Genomic DNA, 21,472 nt, shown 5'->3' on the forward strand with positions numbered 1-21,472 from the left:
GCTAAATACAATCATGTCTGTTACTTTAATAAAAGTACTTCAAACTTCAAAAAAAGAACTGTAATAAACAGAAAATGCTTACGAATCATGTGTACAAATGTTATTCTAAAACATATTCCCCTTTTAATCTTTTTAAATTTCCCAACAAAACGTTTATTGCTTTGTTAATAAAAGAACTAAAAAAATACGTTTTGTTTATTTTCGTAAGATTTAAGAAACACCATAACCTTTTATTCAAACGAAATGCAAAGTAGCTCAAAAAACTGGTAATTTTTAAATTTCTATTCTGTTGAATAAGTTGTCATTTCAACATTTATTTGTTGTTGGAAAGAACTTAACTTTTAATAAACAATAAATATCTCCCCCAATAATTATTACAAAGTGTCATTAAAACTAACAAAAAAGTAACCATAAGCAGAAAACGAAAACGCTTCTGCATTATGAATTGAAAATATGAAACCAAACGTTTTTATTTTTAGACAAAACTAATTGATGAATGATAAAGTACTATAAAAATATGACGTTTTGTCGAATATAAAATTTTTCGAAATTTTCTTTTGTTTTTGCGTTCACCAAAATTTTTTTTTTTTTTTAAATGACAACCCACTGTAAAATCTTTTTTTACAAAGCTCATGATCTAAGGATTACATTTTATTCAATTTTTATCAAAATAAAACTCAAAAACAAAACACAATTTTATTCTCAAAACACCATCACATGTTTTATAGCACCTATTATTTTCTGAAAGCAAAGATTAAAAAAACGCTAGGTTTCATACTTTTTATTCACTTGTATGTGTAAAAATGGCATTTTAGTACATATTTTCTATATCTTTTCAATTTGTAAAAAAAGATTGCTTCCTTAAAAGAACTATGAAATACGGTTTTGTCCTTTTTCAAAAAATAAAAAATACTGTATTTTTTTGTCAATCGGTTTGTATATTCGTTAATAATACCAAGTTTTTTTTAATCTTCATAAATAAAAATGTTTGACAAAGCAAAAAAAATAACTTGTATACTTTGTTACTTTATATAGGTTTAAGCGTCAATAATACAGCACCGGAGCATATTTTGAACGTTATGACTTATGATTATTGTTCTGAAACTCTCAAGTAAATTTAACAAAGGGAAGTATTTCTTGAATAATTCAGCTTGCTCAGGTGCGAAAAATCACCCCAATTTACCTTTTTTCTGTATACCTGTCGTAACCGTCGAATTACAGGAAACAGAAAAGTGAAATCTGTCGCACGTACAAAATTTATAGCTTTACAACCTCCATGACAATTCCTCAAAAAGCATCTAAACAAGCACTTTGTCAATATTTTGACTAGTCGTGTCGACAGGTAACTTTATTTACTACATGTTGGGCTTGTTTGTATTTATGTTACAAAGGTGTGTACCTCTACTTTTCTTTTCTTTACTCCACAATGTCGAGACAAACAATTTTTCTCCGTTCTGTTACAAAACAAAAACGAAAAAATAAATGTCGCCTTATGAAACAACACCACGCCTGTAGGTAGATCTTTTTCAGTTTTCTGCGATATTCGAGCCTGAATTCACACATCGACATACCCATCAAACGCTACTGGTGATGTCACTAAATTGATTAATTAAACAGACGTTCACACAATTAACCTATTAACAATAAAAGCGTACAGTGAGGGGGTATCTCACCGGAAACCAGCGCACCGGAGCGTGTCCTGCTCCCAGTCGGCTCTGAGTTATGACGGAATCTGCTTTTTCACAGAATAACAAGGTAATTTTACATGATGCACAAAGTGATTAAAAACACAGTTTTTTAACCACATATCGTTACACCGTTTTTGTTCTTTTTCTAACAACTCATTTTTTTTTTCATTACGCAACACGATTGAAGAATCAAGATGCACTATAATCATGGTTCATTAAAAGAAAAAGAAAACTTTCTATATATTCAAAATGGTTTTTGAGATGGCTTGATAACACTCCTCCGTAAACATAATCACCGAGCCTATTGTTTAATTTTTTAATAAATGGAATAAACGGTGTCATTTCAAACTGTCAGTTATTGCAGATAAACGTTTTTATGCGAAATGCTCCAAATGTAATAAATTATTCGTTGCAACATTATTTCAGATTGATTTAATGAGTGCTGATCCACCCACAAACAATCTACAGACAATAAAAACTGTTGCGTTGCCCACATATTGTCCAAAAACGGTGCAAACACGATAATGGTTGCATAATCCTGCTATAATTCAGCAGAAAAGTGGTCACTAAAAGCACCAACAGTTTTACATCGCGGCGCCATCTATAAACAAACGAGAGTATTTTCACCAACTGAAATAATGAAATTAACTTTGTTGCTTGTTAATTCGCAGTTTACACTTTGACTTTGGTAATTATGTCAGACTAATTGAGAAAATATGCATAGCAAAAAGTTATTACAGTGTTTTTTACTAACTTGTTATTTTATTTAATGTCTAGTATTTAGTACGTGTAGGTAGCTAACACGATTTAATATGTATTGGAATTTGCTTTTTTATAAAATTTTCCACGTGATTTAAGTAGTTTTTAAGTATGACTGTGCTAAATAATATTAAGCTTCAAAATAATTATATTTAAGAATAATGACCCTGTCGTTAAAAATATGATGCTTGAAGGCAATCAACTTTGAATAATTCAGTGGTTAAAGTTCGCTTTTAAAACTACACAAAACATTCTATTTTTTTAACTATTGGTATAAAAAATACTACAAAGTTTTTCATTACGCACTTGTAATGTACTTGCAGCATTACCATCTAGGATGAAAAAATGAAGAAATCTCAATAAATTTTTAAAACTAAAGAAAAAACATTAAAAAAAACTGAGGATCAGTAAAAGCCTTTTTATTTCTTATCTGAAATAAAATAAAGTTCTTAATATCAATTAAAATTCAACTAAATATCCAACTTTTCATCTTAAATACATACAATAGTATATTGCATACATGCAAGCTGCATTGACGTAGTTGCTATAAATTGAGTTTTTGACATTTGGTGGGTTCGTAACCTTGGTAATCCTTCATAAATTGTGATTAAAAATGTTTACGTGTATGAGTTTCATAATTTCGTTTGAAAAAAACACTAACAATGAAAAACCAGCTCAATGGCGAGTAAACTCTTTATTATTATAATATTTTGTTTTTCATTAATTATGAACCATCCTGTACTACGAAAAATGTTTCTTCAAGGTAAATAATAATTCAATGATAAAATCCGCTCTTAATTAATTTAATTAATTCAATTTATAAAACTTCAAAAAAAAAACAAATTACACAGCAATTTTGCGCCTCCTTTAGTTTAACAAACCATAAATTTGACCGAAATTAATACATCAGACAGATTTCTTTTTTCAAATATTGAGATAAAAAACTTTGCTCTCGTGATTTGTTATTAATTGGTTAATAACACATCTACACTGTTTCTATAAATAGAGAAAAAAACAATAAAAGTAAAACACATAAATTGATGCTAAAAAGAATAAAACAAGTAGAAATACATCTACATCAAAAAACAAAAAATTTAACCTCTCTCTTCAGTTTTTAAAACTGTGTAAAACTATTGTATATAAATAAATTGTTAATTGAAGAATCAGTTAAGAAGTGTTCTACAAAATTTTCACAAAACAGTTTTTAATAAAAACTAAAAATTCTGAAAAAAATCAAAGTTTGAAATCTAAAAGTACATCATTTATATAGATCTCATGAAAATTGTTAAATTTCTATTTCATATTCTGATATAAAAAAGTTATAATAAGCTGATTTTATGAATGTATTTAATTCTAATAACAAACTAAAGGTTTGCCAAATTGTTATCAACAATTTCATCGTGTCCATAATTCGTAATATATTTCGTGAAATCGTGGGCTTAAAGAAAGTGGCTGACAAATTTCACTCTCTTATGCAACATTTCGGTACCATTTTCTTCATCATAACAATTGCACAATTTCACTTTTTTCCTCTCCAAATCAGAACACATCGTCATATTCGCACATCTTATGAGTAATTCGTTTTTTCCAAGGTTTTGTATGGCTAAAAGCACACTTTTGTCCGAATTCTGATTAAGTTGATAGTGGAGGTCGCCTCGTTCTAGATACCCAGTGCACTAGACCCACTTCGACGACGCCAACGTCGGCCAGGGACGCCAACCACGCGCCGTGGATATCGTTTCAAAATAACTACGTATTACCGATTTGCGGTATGAAACCACCATCGAAATTAAATCTACCAAATTTGGGTCAGACTCAAACAATTGGAAACATTTAATGACAAAACAAAATTCTGTTGTTTCCCTTTCATTATTTAATTCAGATTATCATAAAATCAAGTAGATTATAACTAAATATCAACGTTTGTACAATTAGCAATTACGATGGTTTTATGATCGTTTGTTCTAAATAAAGATTGGATGACTAACTTAAGATTATTTTTTGATCATCAAAGTGTGAAAACAACTGGAAAAAGAAAATTGTTTCAATGTTTCGAGACAATTAGGTTATCAGTTAAGAGTATTAAAATTATAAATACGTTTAAATTAAAATACTGGAACAAGATTTAAAATACTTCTTCGACTTTATAAACATGCAAGCAAATGTAGAGCCAAGGAAATTTTAAAATTAGGTCGAAAATGGGTCAATGCGACCCGCTAACATATTACACTAGACCCACTTAATAAAATCGATTAAAAAAATTCATTACTAGTGTAGGTAGGTATTATAAACAAATAATCATTTTAGTATCTATTCGTAATATTTTCTGATTTTCCTTTAGCTTCCACTTACAGAGCTATGAAATCATGAATATTCATGTAAAAAGGACTTAATAACTGGATGACATATTGTATTGCTCAACTCTTGGACAATGACTATTTAAATAAGAATCAAGAAGGCAACTGAAGTAATAAATTTACGAGTGGTATTTAATCACATAAAAGAACATTGGTATGATTTATTAACACCTTTTAGTAATAGCGGCAAAAATCGTTTGTAATTACACAACTCGACAGAACAGCAATCTATAATTTCATAAATATATCATTAAAACAAATACTGGATACGTAAATGTGCCCTTCAAATTTCTTTAACCAGTGACATGGAAATTTTCATGAAAAATATAAAATGTTACATATAAAATCTTCTTGACACAAATACCGCGACAATTAACAATTATCTCGCTATTAAAATGCACTAATTAATTATTATCTCTGTGAGAAAAAACTGAAATTACCCAAGAAATAATTACTTGTTGGACATGAATGGTTTTTGAAAAAGCAGGTGTAATTTGTGATATCAAAAGTTGCGCAATTCCAGCATCATATCGAAAGCAAAAGTGGTCAGTGTCAGTGGGTTAGTAGGACAAAATTGGTGGGGTTGTTGGATGAATCTAGACGTACCAAATCAGGTAAAGCAGGCGTTTACTCTCGATTTTATTTAAGTTTAATTTGCTTTAGGTATAACCTACTTTTAATACATGTTTTTGTGATGATTTCAGTTGCGAATTATGGAAACTTGTTCTGCCGCTCCTTGTTATAAACCGTTTTATCTTAAGATTGATTTTTAATGGCATTTGCATAATTTACACTCCAACTCCAATAGTTGTAATAATCAGCAAGTTGGATTTTTATTGTGCTCAGAAATAAAGTGTACAGCTAAAACAAATTTGTGTATTAACATAATAAAAAAAACATTTACAACCAAAATCATTAATTTTATGCTCAAACAATTAAAAATAGCTTATAGATAGTAAAAATAATCATTGGCTGATAAAATCAACACTCTGCAATTAGCATATCTTATCTCGCCAAATCTAGGACTTATTAAAAGTGAATACAAATTGTATGAAAATGATAGCATTTACTGCAAATCATAACCAGGTCAGTATGTCAAACATGCTAAGGAGTGTATCGCCCATAAAAATTAAAATATATCATAATGAAAGCGAGAGTCAATGTTAAAACAATTAAAATTTGCGTGTTTGAAAATTTTATTGCTCTTTTGGTTATTTTAAAATAAATAAAATTAGACACGCATAAAATGAGAATCATGTTGTGAATTTACAATAAATTTTACATTTTTTGTGCGACCCAGTAACCTAATGACAATGACACTACTTTATTTTATAATATTAACATGTCAAGGTTTCAAAATGATCGAGTTTTATGCGAAAGGCCGTCTATCTTTAGTCACGCTATTTTCTCGCAATATGTTGTGTATCTTTTTAAAAATATGTATCCGAGAATCTTCAAAGATATTTCAGGGATGAATATAAAGATAATTTAGATTAAGAACAATTTATATCATAAATCACAAGACATCCACAACATTTGCCAAAATAATTACATTAATGTAAACATGCAGAGTACATGTTTCCCAATCATTATTCCAAATCATAATAAAAAATTAGAAAATGTCAGATAAACATTTGGATTCAAGCGAAACCAAAGTGACATCTCAAGAGTTGGAAGTAAAAGTTCTAATTATTCAATTTATAATTTTAAAACAGAGTAAGAATAACAAAGTTAAAACTTTAGATATACAAGGTGATTCTTTTAGGGCCTACTTTAAAAACTTTTTAACTTCTAATGTAGATAGGAATTTGAATAGTTTTTGACATAGTATGTCAATTTTTTGGTCAAAATTTTCACTTGCAGAGGTTTATTCAAAACATCACAGCTCTTGAACTCTTTGCGATAAGTGAATATTTTTTTTGCATTCGATAACCAAGGGTTCGAAAAGTTTCCTAGAATTTTCAAAATTGTCGACTGTCAAATTTCAAGGCTAGTATGATTTTTTGAAAATGATCATTAACAAACAGCTATAACATAGTTTTTTTTAAGTAAAATGACTCTATTTTCTCAACAGCAATCAAAAGTATATCAATTTGTAGAAGGACTTTTATTAACATGTCCTATACCTATCTCTTACAGTTTTTGAAATAATCACAAAAAACATGTTAATGTTTTTATTTTTATAGTTAATCACGTAAGCTTTGGAAAAATACAATAAAGATTAATACCGGATCGATGTTGTGTAGACTAAATCTTTAATACATATTGATTATTTTCCAAAATCTACATGATTAATTATAAAAATAAAAAAACACGTTTTTCGTGATTATTTCAGAAACTGTAAGAGATGGACATGTTGATAAAAGTCCTTCTACAAATCGATGTACTTTTGACTGCCGTTGAGAAAATAGGGTCACTTTATTTAAAAAAACTGAGTTATATCTGTTTATTAATTATCATTTTCAAAAAATGAAATTAGCTTTTCAATTTGACAGTTGACAATTTTGAAAATTTTAAAAAACTCTTCGAACCTTTGGTTATCGAATGCAACAAAAATTATTCACTTATCGCAAAGGGTTCAAGAGCTAAGATGTTTTAAATAAACCTCTGCAAATGAATATTTTGATCAAAAAACTGTGACAGATAAGTACTAACAACTAAGTAAATTTTATTCAGTTTGGAGAGGGGAATTAAAAAATGCAATAAAAATAAGTGGTTACCATTTAAAATTTCAAAGTTGGCGCCAATTTTTCGTAGTTCCGGACCTTCAGCCATTTTGAAAATAATTTAATTGAACTTAGACTAGCCGATTTGGGTTGTGAACAAAATTTCAAATTCCTATCTGCATTAGAAATTAAAAAGTTTCTAATGTAGGCCCTAAAAGAATCACCTTGTATAGATCCTTAAACCAAGACTTAACTTTCACAAAGTAAGGTAGAAAAATAATGATAGAAAATAATAAACAGAGTCGACTATTTTAAAAACAATTTATGATTAAAAAAAATTAAATTAAATTTCTACCCTCACTTATTTTGAAGATATAAGACTACCTTGATTTTTAAATAACACAGAGATCAGATTTAATTCAGTAATTTAACACGTTTTAATTAAAAGATAAAAAAAATACAATTAACAAAAATTATTAATTTTATTATACAAAAGATGTTAAAAATGCTTCTATTTACTTCTTGACAATACTGAAAATGTTAGTAGAAAGAACAATTACTATTTATCTGTATCTGCACAAGCCAGTATATTATTTCTTATTAAAATTATTTGAAAAATTAAATAGTACTTAGCTACAAATATTAAGTACTTAATGTTATCTATTATCAACAGGTCTCTTGTCTTTAACAAAGTGTTAATTGTAAAACAATATCAAAATAAAAGTTTAAACTACGTACTATACAGGGTGCGCCAGAACTCGCGCCCCAGAGAAAAATGTAAGGTAAGATACCAGGAACATGGAAAAAAAAATTCTATCTATATAAATTTCGAAGTCAAATGTCAAATGTTAAAAAATAACTGTCATAATTTTTTGCTAGAGAGAATTTTTTAAACATTTTTTTCATGTTCCTGGTGTCTAACCTTACTTGAAATTTTTCTCTGGGGAGCGACTCCTGGCGCACCCTGTATATCAATAAATCAAAATAATTGATTAAAAAATAATTAGAATAATTAAATTCTCAAAACAATAGTCTCACATAAGCAGAGTAGGTAATGCTAGGTATTTATTATATCTTGTTTCTAAGCTATAAAATCATTTAATTATTTTTTTAGTATCTTTTAATTACTCGTAGCAGATTTGGTCCACCTATAAAATAATTTGTTTTAATAGAAAATACGTTTTTCCAAACCATTTCATCCTAAAGAATAGTTGCAATGCTAGTACGGTGTAATTATAGGGCAATACTTTTAAATTATGAAAAAGGCCCATATAAAACTGACTGAAATCCTCATTACATAGGAATAAGTATTTCTTAACTGTTTTGCAAATAAGAGATCAAAAATAAACATTTTTATAATATAATTTGCAAAAATAGACAAATGTTTAACATACTTTAGAAAAATTAACTTCACTTCAAAGATTCCTTATGACCATTTTCTTACAACTTTAAAATCCATCAATTTGAATATATGAATTGATGCAAATGAACAATAATTATCAAAACCCATACGTCATTAATATGTTGTTTACAAGTTATGTATTTTTTTAATACTAATAGAAATGGGTCAACTGTCTGATAATTTTCAAGAATATTTACATTGTTAGCCGACGACCTTGGCACCATTGTACACAGCTTTAGCTGGATTCACTCTCGTTGACACACTAACCCAATGACAGTGACACACACGCATAATCCACTCACACTTTTACACACTTTGCCAATTTACCAAGGAGCAAATTACATATTAAGTCAATCAATTATTTTTGACGATGTAATTTGTTACTTAACAATGCTAAGAGGACAGGTGAGCCAATGTCACCGAGATGTCATTGCTAGTTGCTCTAATGAGTCCTGTAAACAAAACTACTCATAAGAAAATAAAAGTCACTGCATCTCGTGTAATTAATCGTGTTTTTTGATAATTGTTGATGCTCATATTACAAAGATAATGTAATCAAACATAACATTTTAAAATAAAACACGTGTAAATAAACACAACGTAAAATAGTAAGGCTGTCGAGTACCTACATTTAAGTATTAATCATATCTCGCATTATCATAATAATTGCGAAATAACGAAAACAAAAGTAATACCAATGTCACTGGGTAAGTGGGTCAGTAGGCTACACATGCGCACAAAATAATTCCTTAGTCATATCTAAAAACCGCATCTGCTAAAATAACCCACGGTTGACCTCACCAATTCCGATTGCGGGCCAACAATCAAAATTTTTATTATCTAACCAAATAAATAAACAATGTAGATAATACTCAAATTATCAAGGTTCTCAATGTGATGGAACGAATGTATGACACCAACAAAAAATTCCACAATTTTTCTACAGAAAAATACATTTTATTACCTTGATAATTATTTCTTGTAACCAAATTAGCGTAAATAGATCTAGTCTAACAAAATCTAGTCACATAAAAAGCGATTGCGCTATTTTTTGTTGTTCTATTTTTTTTAGATAAAAATATTCAGCAGCGTCCCAGATCTAAATCAAGGAAATACTACAGATTTATTCAGCTGTTACTATTTTAATACATATTTTCAGGTTATCAAATGGAATATTTGCTAGACTCCGGTTCTATAATTAGCCAGAGATAAGGAAAATAGGTTATCGCTTGAATTTACACAGTTAAAACTTTAATAATTGATAATTGTAGTGTGTATAAAAAGTAATAAAATTTCAAGTAAATAATAATAATTGTCAAATTCTAATCAAACCTACGCTGATCATTTCAGATCATTTCCAAGGATCTGTTTATTCTCAATCTCAAAAAACCTCGACTCGTATCCGAAAAAATCAATGTGTATTTGTTTTCCTTGCTGCAATAGCACTTTTCAATGAATATTTTATTTATATCTTTAGTGTGAAATGTTATAGTAGCCTTGAATATCAAATTATTAACGATATTTACAACAATAAGACAAACTGTTATTTTGGCAAGAGTTGCACATTGCAAGGTTAGTTATTATGAAGTGCCGATTTATAAAACAAAATAAAAAATCACCATTGAACTTACACCAATACATTTTAAAATTGACATTCAAGGCTAGGCCAAAACACGTGATCGCATCACCCTGACCCACTTTCAGTTAAAAAAAATAATAATAAATATCAGGTGTAAAAATTTCGTTAATTTATATGGTTACGACAACAATTTCTTACAAATATCTGGCGTAAAATAAAGATTCAAATATCAAATTGCACTTTAATAAGGTTTGTTTAAAAATAACATTCCGTTCCGTTCCGACTTTTTCAAGTAATTGAGTTGCTATTAAAGTAGAATGTAAGTATAATATACAAAATTATATTTTTTATCCCTTATATTATGTGTAAATCAAACGCTTTTAAAACAGCAAAACAGTTTTTTATATAAAAATAAAAGCCACTATAATTTCTAGTATTTTAGAGAGTTTATAAAAAGTAAGAATAACTTTTAAAAAAAGCAAAAGCAATTTTCGAAAAAACACTAGTCAGTAGCTCAATTATAAAAACAGTTTATTGTTAATTGTAATTTTCAAAAATATATACTAATTTTTGATTTTGATCTTAGACAGGTGTAACCCAATAATTCTATAGTCAGAAATATGTATTAGCAGGTGCAGATTCCTTAAGCCAGCTGTATAAACAAGAGAATACCAATTTAGCAATTAGTTTTTTTAGTTAAAACTAAAAAATCGAAGAAATTAGTATCCACACAGTAAAACGATACAAACAATACAAAATGAGACGGAAAATACAATAATAGTAGTGGAAATGCAAAAAATCTAGTGGGACTATAAATTTTGAATCCTTATCTACGACTTTTAAAATTATTTAAATATTAATTGTTGTTAAAGGCGTATCCACGGACACATAATTTAGTTTACATTCCATGACTATTGTCCACTGTTTGCCTACTGCCTACTGTTTGAATGAAATTTTGACATTGTACACTGGCGGACACGGAATTTTGGACATCAAATTTATGTCAGTTCAAAAAATGTCAATGTAAGCCACGCTTTATTGTTATTATGATTGACGTTTGAAACTAAAATTTGAAAGTTTTAGTTGAAATTTGAAATTTATATTTGGCGTCGATTTGCCGAAACAATAATGCCAGCAAAACGTGTTTTTATATAAGTTTAATAAATTATTTTGATTTGTTATCATTTTTTCTATAACTATCAGGATAAAAATTACAAAAACAAAAAGTAAGGGTAGTTGCCTAAGGCCCGTTTTCATTTTTATGTCGGATGACAAATCGTCCAAAATTCCGTGTCCGCCAGTGTATTTAATTAAATTAAAACGTCAACTTTGTCAATACCAAAAATCGAAAATATTTCATAGTCGTAGATAAAACATAGTAGTATAACGGCTGTTATTCATGAAAGTGGAATTTAAAAAAAACGTAAAAAACGAGTATATGCTCGTTGAATAATATACTATTGTTTTGAAAATCGTCTAATTAAAAAAGTATATTGGCAATAGTAATTAATTAATTAACTAATTAATTTTTACACTATTTAGTATATGTATACGAGTACTCGTAGATACAGGTTAGCGTCAGAATATTTTTCTTGAGAAAAATGAGAAATAATAAATCGTGTTATTTCGTTTTGTTTTGTCCACTTAATGATTTCTTTGAAACTGTAACTTACAGAGTGACACTTTAATTGGCTCAAATGAATTATACCTGTTATTTAAATGTCAAATTAAAAGCAATTTTCATCAGTCAATTACTTATCTAAACTTTAAGCAATGTAATTATAGTTTGTACATACGTGAAAAACAATCAGTTGTTACACTCATGGTATTCAAAAATCTCAATTTTTTTAAAAATATTTTTTGAGTATGATTTCGTGACTGATTAAAATTTCAGTAATAATTCTTCCCATTGCTAGAAGATAATCACATTGGGTATCCCGCAATCACAGAAATATTGGTCACGATAGACAATAAATCTTTTGGAAGGATTAGAATTTCCGGGGTTGGCTTGGTAGCATTCGGAAGCAGCTACCCCGGGCCGGTCGATGGGCGACCCACTGACCCACTTCTCCCTCGATATGACCCGATCCCGACGCTGCTGTGACGTCTGCGTCGACCTGACCTGCACCCACGCAATTTCTTTTAAAGGAGATTTCGAGATAGTTCCCGCGTGCAGACTACATTTTCCGCATTAATTCCCCCAAGGGTTAGAATTTACAAGCTAACAAATTACAAAAAGCTTCTCAAGTTTGGGGAAAATTGACTTGAAACTCACTTAAATGACAATTTATAGCACGGTGACGATAATGGCTGGCTGACAAAAGAGCACCATTACCTGGAGAACGATTTTGCACCGATGTGCTACTACTAAAATATTGTACTTTTACTCAAACACAGTTGAAATATTGTTTTTTTTTGTTACAATGTAAATCTGGTTTTAATTTATACAGAGTGCGCCAGACCTCGCGCCCCAGAGAAATATAAGGTAATATACCCGGAACATGGAAAAAATGTTAAAAAATTTTTATCTATAAAAATATCGAAGTTATAAGGGTTTAAATTTTGCACTTTGACTATTTATTTCTGTTGAAAAAATAATTTTCCAAGTTTTTTGCTATAGGCTATTAAAAGAGGAAACAAGGAAGCTGTATCCTAAATTGTAACTCTGTTCAATATTATTTGTGGCTTTTATTGGCAAAATTTTTGTACCTTTACTAAATAATTGTAAAAAAACATACAAGATTATCAGTATCATTAACATTTTGTCCGTGTTCCTGGTATCTTACCTTACTTGAAAATTTTCTCTGTTAGTTGTCCGACCGTTGTTACTGTCATCTTATTTTAACGATAAAGTGACAAACCTGTCAACAAATCTTGATTATAAAACCTTCAATAAAAAAAATCTCAAAAATTTGAAAAATGTTAATTGTGTATATTTATTTTGTACCATCATTTTAATAAAAAAAATGTGAATTCAAATTCTAACAAAAAATAAATAGTATATAACTACTAGGCACTAGACACGGTTGTAATATACTATTTTTCTCGCCAGAAAATCTTAACATTGGACGAGAGTTTAGTTTCACGTTTTACTAATTATTTTTAAAATATCACTTCTTGTTTGATGTAATACACGCAAGTTTTTAAATATCCAAGTTGCATTTTTGTAGAACTGGGTTTACTTCAAAAAAGTTAGTACAAAATTTTTGTTTACAATTTTGAGAGAATAAATGTAATAAATCACCTTCGTAATGATACGAAGGTATGAATCACTCTGTATAAACAATGTTGCCAGATTTCCCATTTTGAATACTTACTTTTTTTAATAATTCTTTTTTAAACGTTTGAGTACAATTGGTCCGACATTTTTGGGACACCTGTATTACTTCGCAAAACCACTTTATTGACAATATTTTTTTTATAAATAGCACAAGAGGCCAAATTTAATTCAGATTTTAAAAAAGACCAGTTATTCCTTAATTAGTGATATTGAATCAAAACATACAATATGAAAAAATTAAAATTTCGTCAGTCTTAAAAAAGTTGTCTTTACCTAACATTAGTTAATTGTCACCAGTATGTTAAAAAATAATTAAAATAGTTAACTGTATTAAATTTCAATACAATTTGACAAATACTTTATAAAATATAAAAATGTAAAAATTTATTACACATAAAAACGTAACCCATTTACGTAAACTGAATAAAAAAAGTTGATCTAGACACCATAAATTGTATTTTTCAATTAATTTAGTTCAAAGAAAAAAATTATTAAACTACAGTGCACGTCAACAAAAATAATATCTTTTCTAAAATTCATAAAATTTTAAAGAATGAATTTTGATTTCTTGTTTTACCGCTTTACTTCCTACTCCTTCCACTCCTAACTTTAAGTGTTTTTAGAATTAATATTAGAAATCACATTCAATGTTTGTTTTTTTTCCGTATGCAATTTTACTTGAAAAATTATTACAATTTTGATTTTTTCGAATAGAATGTGAATATTTTAAATTACATAAACCTGGGTAAAAACCTGTAAGTAAAAGAAAGAAGAGAGAAAAGAAAAATGCTTTAACCTTCTCAAGTCTTATTTGTAAAACAAATAAGAAATTACTGCGACATGTAGGTATTACCCACATAAAAACAAAACTGAAATTATCCACATTTATTTCGAATTTTATCTATAAAAACATGTAAAGAAACCACGGCAGCATTTTATTGTCTTTTCACTCGCAGCAAATTGATTTTATCACTAAGAACTGTCGTTTGAATTTCCGCAAATAAGCCGTCAAGGTGATCGAGTCATTTTAGGTGAACGTTCATTCAAACATATCCTTTTTGCTTAAAAATTATGACTCTATTTCTGTAATGGAAAAATTATTTAAAAAATCAAAAGACATTAAGTTTCCCAAAACACAATCAGCAGCCAAATTCCCCAGCCCTTAAAATAGATTTGCACATCTCTAGAAATATCTTCCTGTGGAACGTGAAGTTCTTTTATACCGTAAAACTACCATTTTCTTTGTTAGTTTCTATATTTATCCGTAGCTGCAGTCGCTACACCGTGTGTTGAAAATATTAATTATGGAACACTATTTTCGGAAACTCCAAGTGCAGAAATTTTCGACTCAACCATTCCACTCCTCTTCAAAATCGTATGATAAAAAGTGATATACGGCAATATCAAAAACTGGCCACTTCCGTTTTGTTATTACAACTTATGTTTACTATACGGACGCTTCCTTGTTGTGGAATAAGTCAACGGTTTGTTGACAAATCAAATGTTTCCTTTGTTAGCATTTTACTGAATGTTATTTTTAAACTCAAGGCAAAGCCGTGAATTATTATAAGAACACCTATGTCGTTCAACTTTTCGAAAAATCTAAATATAGAATTTTGTTACTCAAATTTTAACCTTGGTCAGAAGCACTTCAAAAAGATGGAAATGGAAATTTCCATATTATGTCAAAAATTCTGGTTAAGTAATTCAAAAAAATCACACACGGAATAATGAATTGTTGAGGACAAACTGAAAATCTAATCGCTCTCATAGATTAACTCTTCAAAAAGATTTTGTTAATATTAAATAAGATAAGAATAAATCTATCAAAAATTTATACATTATACTCGTAGATTAGTGCAACATAATCACTTGATAGCAATTACAATGTAAACAAACTATATTTTGTTCTCCGATTGACCTATTTTCGTAACATTAGATTGTGATAAATCCAATTCATTTTGTATTGTATTCTCCACGTGTATTTCGAATCGAAATATATTTTAATTTTTAACTTCGCCCATCTTTTATTCACTAGTTAGTAATTAAGGCGAAAATGGAAATAAAACAATTATTTCCTTTGATTTATCGACCAAATTTATGTGGACATACTTTTGAATTTCATTTGCGTTAGGAAATACAAACAAAAAGATTGGTTATTTTTGTAGTATCGACCCCACATTCAGTCTTTATTAAACATATCCAAATATTGTTTTAAGACTTTTAACACAATATGTGTTGTTTATTATCGGATGACATTATTTAGTCAAACGAGAAATATCAATTAAAAACCATTTAAAAATTAGAAAGCAATAAATAAATCGAAAACAACGAGATATAGTTTACTACTTTTTGCTACGTTGGCTGCTAATTTTTAATAAAAACTCAAATTTCTCTGAAACAAAATTGTAAAAATTTTGACTTAATTTTCTTCAAAAAATAAAACCTCATCTTTATTGTAAAATTTTATTGTTTACTGCAATGTATCACAATCTTTCCAATTTGATAAAAATAATGTGTACCATCTACGATATGACTGTTGTCCCTTACGTCTAATAATAAAGTAAGGTATCTAATAATAAAATAAAATAAAATAGTAAAAAGCAAAACTATAGTATACAGTATTCTCGTCAATTGAAATTTTGGCAGTGCCTCCGCTGCCGGCAACAGTGTCCAAAAATAGAAGAATAATCGCCGGTGTCGGTTGCCCACGCATTGCTGGTTCAGATTCCTGATTATTTTGGCGCTGTGGTAGCTTTCAATCTGTCAACTACTACATCGTATTAAAATGTCAAAAGGGAAGCTGGAGACAGGTATTCTTCATATGTGTGTGATTTGCTTTGTCGTCTGTGTTTTGCGAGTTAAAGAAACAGCTCCTCTTTTCCGAACAGACTAAAATTTTGCAACACACGTAATTTCCGTGGTGTTACAATAATATTTACCTTAATAGATAATTTATAAACAATGAACAATTATTGTTATTAACAAAGGTCAATATCTCATGTCATATGCTCGTCGGCTTCCTTGTAAAATCTCCTAAATCTAAATGACTGAAAATCAAACTTAGAAGGTTTTACAAGTAAGTAAGCCGATGATATGCGAATTATTATCTAAATATTTTGACCCATGCTACCTGAAACGTTTACGTTATAAACTACACTCAATTTTATGCCAGAAGACTTAAAGCTATGTCCATAAGGTAGGTTTAATAGGTAGGAATTTAAGAGATGATAGCAGCAATAAAAAAGCAAAAATAATTTAATTTACATTCTGTAAATGTTTATATTAATTTTACTACCAAAAATTATTCCTAAATTCTGAATATAGAGGGTTTTAGTCCCCGATGACCTCTGGAGTTATTTCTTCAAAACCTATTACTGTATTGTTTAAACAACTATTTTGAACTGCAAAATACAGCTAGTAAAATTAAAAAAAGAAATTAGAGACAAAACTTAAAAATTCTTAACCGGCAGCGGGGACACTGCCTTAAATTTTCCACTAGTTCTTTTTAAATACGTATTATTTTTTAATTTATTTTTACTTTAAATTAAGAGAAATGCTACTATTTTTGTTCACAGTTTGAAACACTATTGTGTTTATCGTATTTTCGTTTTATAAGTTGTGGTTCTTTTAGCAAAGAATAATAAAGGATAATATCTACCTTTATTATAAAATACAAATTAGAAATTACTTTGCAACAGTGTTCTTAAGTAATTTTTGACAATTTCTAATTTTGAAAAGGACCTTTTATTAGAGGTAACTAAAAGTGGAACGTTAAGAAGACTCTAATAACAAAAATATTTAAAAAGTCAAATTTTTCTCTGCTTTTTAAGTCTAATCACATTGGCGGTTTTATTATTTTGACAATGATGTCACTTTGACAAATGAGTTTACGCAAGTTAAATAAAAAAAAATGTTTGTGAAAAACATAATTTTAATAAACAGCAACTCAAAGAAACAGCTTTAAGGTAAAAACCAAAGTAATTTTTAACAAGAACTACCATTATTTAATTAATAAATTAATTGTCATATAGTTGTCAAATAATTAAAAATTATTCCAAGTCCAAAATGAAGAGAAAAATGAACTTTCTTTCTACTGAGTTAGTATAATGAAGTTCTAATTACAGATTTGCTGGTTTCAAGTAAAGCAAAAACTTTTTTTCCTTTGCAGTTTTGGCGTAAAATCAAAGATAATTTTTTTTCCTCTTGTCCTCCGGGGACATACTGTATATTACTATTATTATTATTGTTGTTATTTAAAATGAGTTATAGATCAACTCTGAGCCTAAAAGGTTTACGAGTATATGTATAATAAAAAAATATAATAAATTTATTTCATTGAATAAATCAATGCCATCAAGATCTTATTTCACTCATCTCTTTATCTTGCAAATGAATATGCAGAACTTTACAAGATTTTAGAAGTTCACCATCGGAGATTGAACATATTGAAGATAAAGCCAAAAATATTATTACAATTTTGTGTCAAATCTATCACGAAGACATGATAAGACCTGATCTAGAACACTAAAAAAAACGGTATTTTTAAAATAAAGTTTAGAACCTGTTACCATCAACTGCATGATCATAATCAAAATGATTTGTTTTTCTTCTTGGCCTCACAGTTTGAGGCAATTCAAAAGTGGCTTCAACAAAAAGTTCTTCGGCTAGTAATCTAGCATCACTTAAAATCGTATTAAATGCCTCATTTAATCCAATATTCGAAAAAAAAGTTACCAAACCTTGTAAAACATTTAAACAAGTTTAAGTTTGTTGTTGATCTTTGCAACGTTTTACTAAGTAACTTAATTTACTTTAAATACCAAAACACCAAAACACTACTGAAGTTTGAAGTTTTTTTTTTATTGTCACTTTCACGTAAATATCAAACTAATAACAAATTTTTATTATAAACTTATTGGCGGCTCCATTCAGCAATTCCTTTGACTTACGCGCGTATTACCAGGAACAAACAACTCATTCGTGAAATAAAACAAATGATTGTGTTACCATTAATTGAGTAAGTTTTTCAGAGAAAATCTCTTAATACGTTTTTAAAAGAAAAAAATAAAACCAATTTATTCACTATTTTGTATTACTAATTCTTCTATTTAGCTTTTATTTCGTCAAAGACGACCGCCCCTGTGCGAGGCACACATTGCACACCGGTTTGGCTCAGCCCTGGGTATTTTGCATCTTAGAAAAGCCTTATTATAATATACAGAACTCGCGCCCCAGAGAAAATTTTCAAGTAAAAAAAAATGTTTAAAAAATTGTATCTGTTAAAAAAAATTGACATTTATTTTATGACATTTGACATTTTTTATATCTATTTAATGATACTAATGATCTTGTATATGTTTTTTACAATTATTTAGTAAAGAGACAAAAATTTTGCCAATAAAAACCACAAATAACATTGAACAGAGTTACGATTTAGGATACAGCTTCCTTGTTTCCTCTTTTAATAGCCTATAGCAAAAAAACTAGAAAATTATTTTTCCAACAGAAATAAATAGAGACAAAGTGCAAATTTTAAACTCTCATAACTTCGAAATTTTTATAGATAAAATTTTTTCCATGTTCCTGGTATCTTACCTTTTCTCTGGGGCGCGAGTTCTGGCGTACCCTGTATGTAATAATTTTTGCAGTTTTTTAAGTGAGTAGATAACTTTTATTATTTTTTGTGTAATAAATAACAAAGTGAGAGTGTCGTATAAGTATGACAGCCTGTATATTAATTTGTGTAATTTGTTGCTTAAAGTATGTATAATTGGTAAAGTGCGATCAAAAAGTCTTTCTATCAAGTAGGCGTCCTAGTTGAGGACGTACACACAGAAAAGTCATTATCTTAATTTAAGAATAATAATTGTCTTAACGTCATATTTTTAACTTGAATATATTATTTTACCACAATTATTTTTATTTGTATTAAAATAAAACTATTTCTTGACTTAAGCAACGAATAATTTTACTGAATTGTTTTACTTTAAGAAAAATTTTCTTGTTTGAAATATTTTTAGATTCTATTTAATAAAAGTTTGGTAGTTCACGCGGAGAAAGTAAGTTATCTTACTTTAAAAATATTTGGTTCGTCACCTCAAGTAAACAGATTTACTTCAGTCATAATACAGAATTATTCATTTGAAAAAATATCTGAATCAATTGAAACCACACATAGTTAAACTAATATTTAGTAAACTTGCACTGAATATAATTTTTCTTGAACCAAATAATTGGTTTCCTTGACTTTGTTGCTTATGCTCGAGAACCGAGAACAGAGAGACCAGAGTGAGACCCAACGCAGCTCAGATCAAGACGATTTTTTAAGTTAAATAAAGTTGCAGTTACTGTACAATGGAGAAATTATTGCTAAAATCGTGCAGACTTGACAAAACTGTCATTTAAAAATTTAAAGGTAAATACAGTTGCTGAAATTAATACGGTATAATATTTTAGATGTTGTTACTGAATGGATTGAAGAAATGTTTCAGATGAGTCAAATTAAGTATATTTGCTTCATAAGGATGTATTTTTGTTTGTAAGCAGTTAAAAACAATTAATTATTCTTTACACTATACGTACAGCTTATAAGTTGAGCGCATTGATGGGCAAAGAGCAATTCCATTTTCTATAAATGATTTGTGTAGTTCCGTTCCTACTATATTACGTAGTCTACCGAAAGGTGAATTGTATATTTCGCTTTCAAAAATACATAATTTGATTTCCTATTAATCTTAGAATGTTTGATTTTTTAATGTTTTAGTTTGACATAATTTTATATAACAGTTGTACGAATGCCATGTTCATTATTTTTATAATAAAATTATCTTTGTAATAAGATTATTGTATTATTTACCCAACAAAATTGATTTTTTCAATCAAAAAAATATTTATTTGAATGAAACTTTACAATTGTTAGCTTCAAATAAGGATGCGTTCAAATTAAATAAATCAGTTTCATAAATTGAATGCGTAAGTTTTTATTTCAAGAAAACAAATTCTTCTTCCAAAAGTTCCATATTTCAGAAGAAATTATTATTTTTTACTTCTTTACTTTATATTAAATCAGTTATGTTTCTACTCAAGAAATGCAGGTTGAGCAAATAATTTTCTATTTTGGAGAATATATTTACTTGCGTATATCGAAGATTAAGAATTATTTAATTCGAGAGTATTTTACTCACTGTTAAACAATATTGCTCTGTGTGTATGTTGCATGGTAGTTCGTATGTTACCTAGATGTCAAAAAATTATTTTATAAAAATTAAAACAGTAAGCTAATTAAATTGAATTATTCTATGAAACGCTGGTGTTTATTCATAATTTTCCTGTCATAATTTACATAAAAATTATTTTGACATTTCTCATTTGTCATTGTGACATTTTATCTTCCACAGACATACGTTTTAAATTTCTACGCTTGCTTGATAGACAGACTTTTTGATCGCACTGTATAAAATAAAGAGTTTGGTGTCATTGTTTTGTTCTTTCTCGAAATAATTGTTCCTAGATCGTATGCATTGAATGTTGGGGCTAAAAATCGTCCGAATCCGAACCTGTTCTATTCCGTAGACAAAAAATCCAAACGCTTCGTTATACAACGTCGCTGACCAGACCGGGTTGGTTGCATAAAGCGCAAGCGCACGCAAGTTCGATAAATAAAGGCTCGTTGCACCTGCACTTGAACCTGACCTATAATAGAGCATGCTTGCTGTCTAAGGGTAGCCTAGATAAACTA

At 28.7% G+C, this 21,472-nt stretch overlaps 1 protein-coding gene across 2 annotated transcripts in view; it reads right to left on the reverse strand.

Moving 5' to 3' along the window:
• The window catches only part of LOC123006084 (nuclear hormone receptor FTZ-F1), a 63,641-nt gene that overhangs the window by 41,476 nt on the left and 693 nt on the right, over nt 1-21,472 (reverse strand). The gene's annotated exons all lie outside the window — the stretch shown is intronic.

This window comes from Tribolium madens, unplaced genomic scaffold (genome assembly GCF_015345945.1).
Source record: "Tribolium madens isolate multiple individuals breed KSU strain unplaced genomic scaffold, Tmad_KSU_1.1 Scaffold_11;HRSCAF=98;Tcas5.2_LG3b, whole genome shotgun sequence".
NCBI classification, from domain to species: Eukaryota; Metazoa; Arthropoda; class Insecta; order Coleoptera; family Tenebrionidae; genus Tribolium; species Tribolium madens.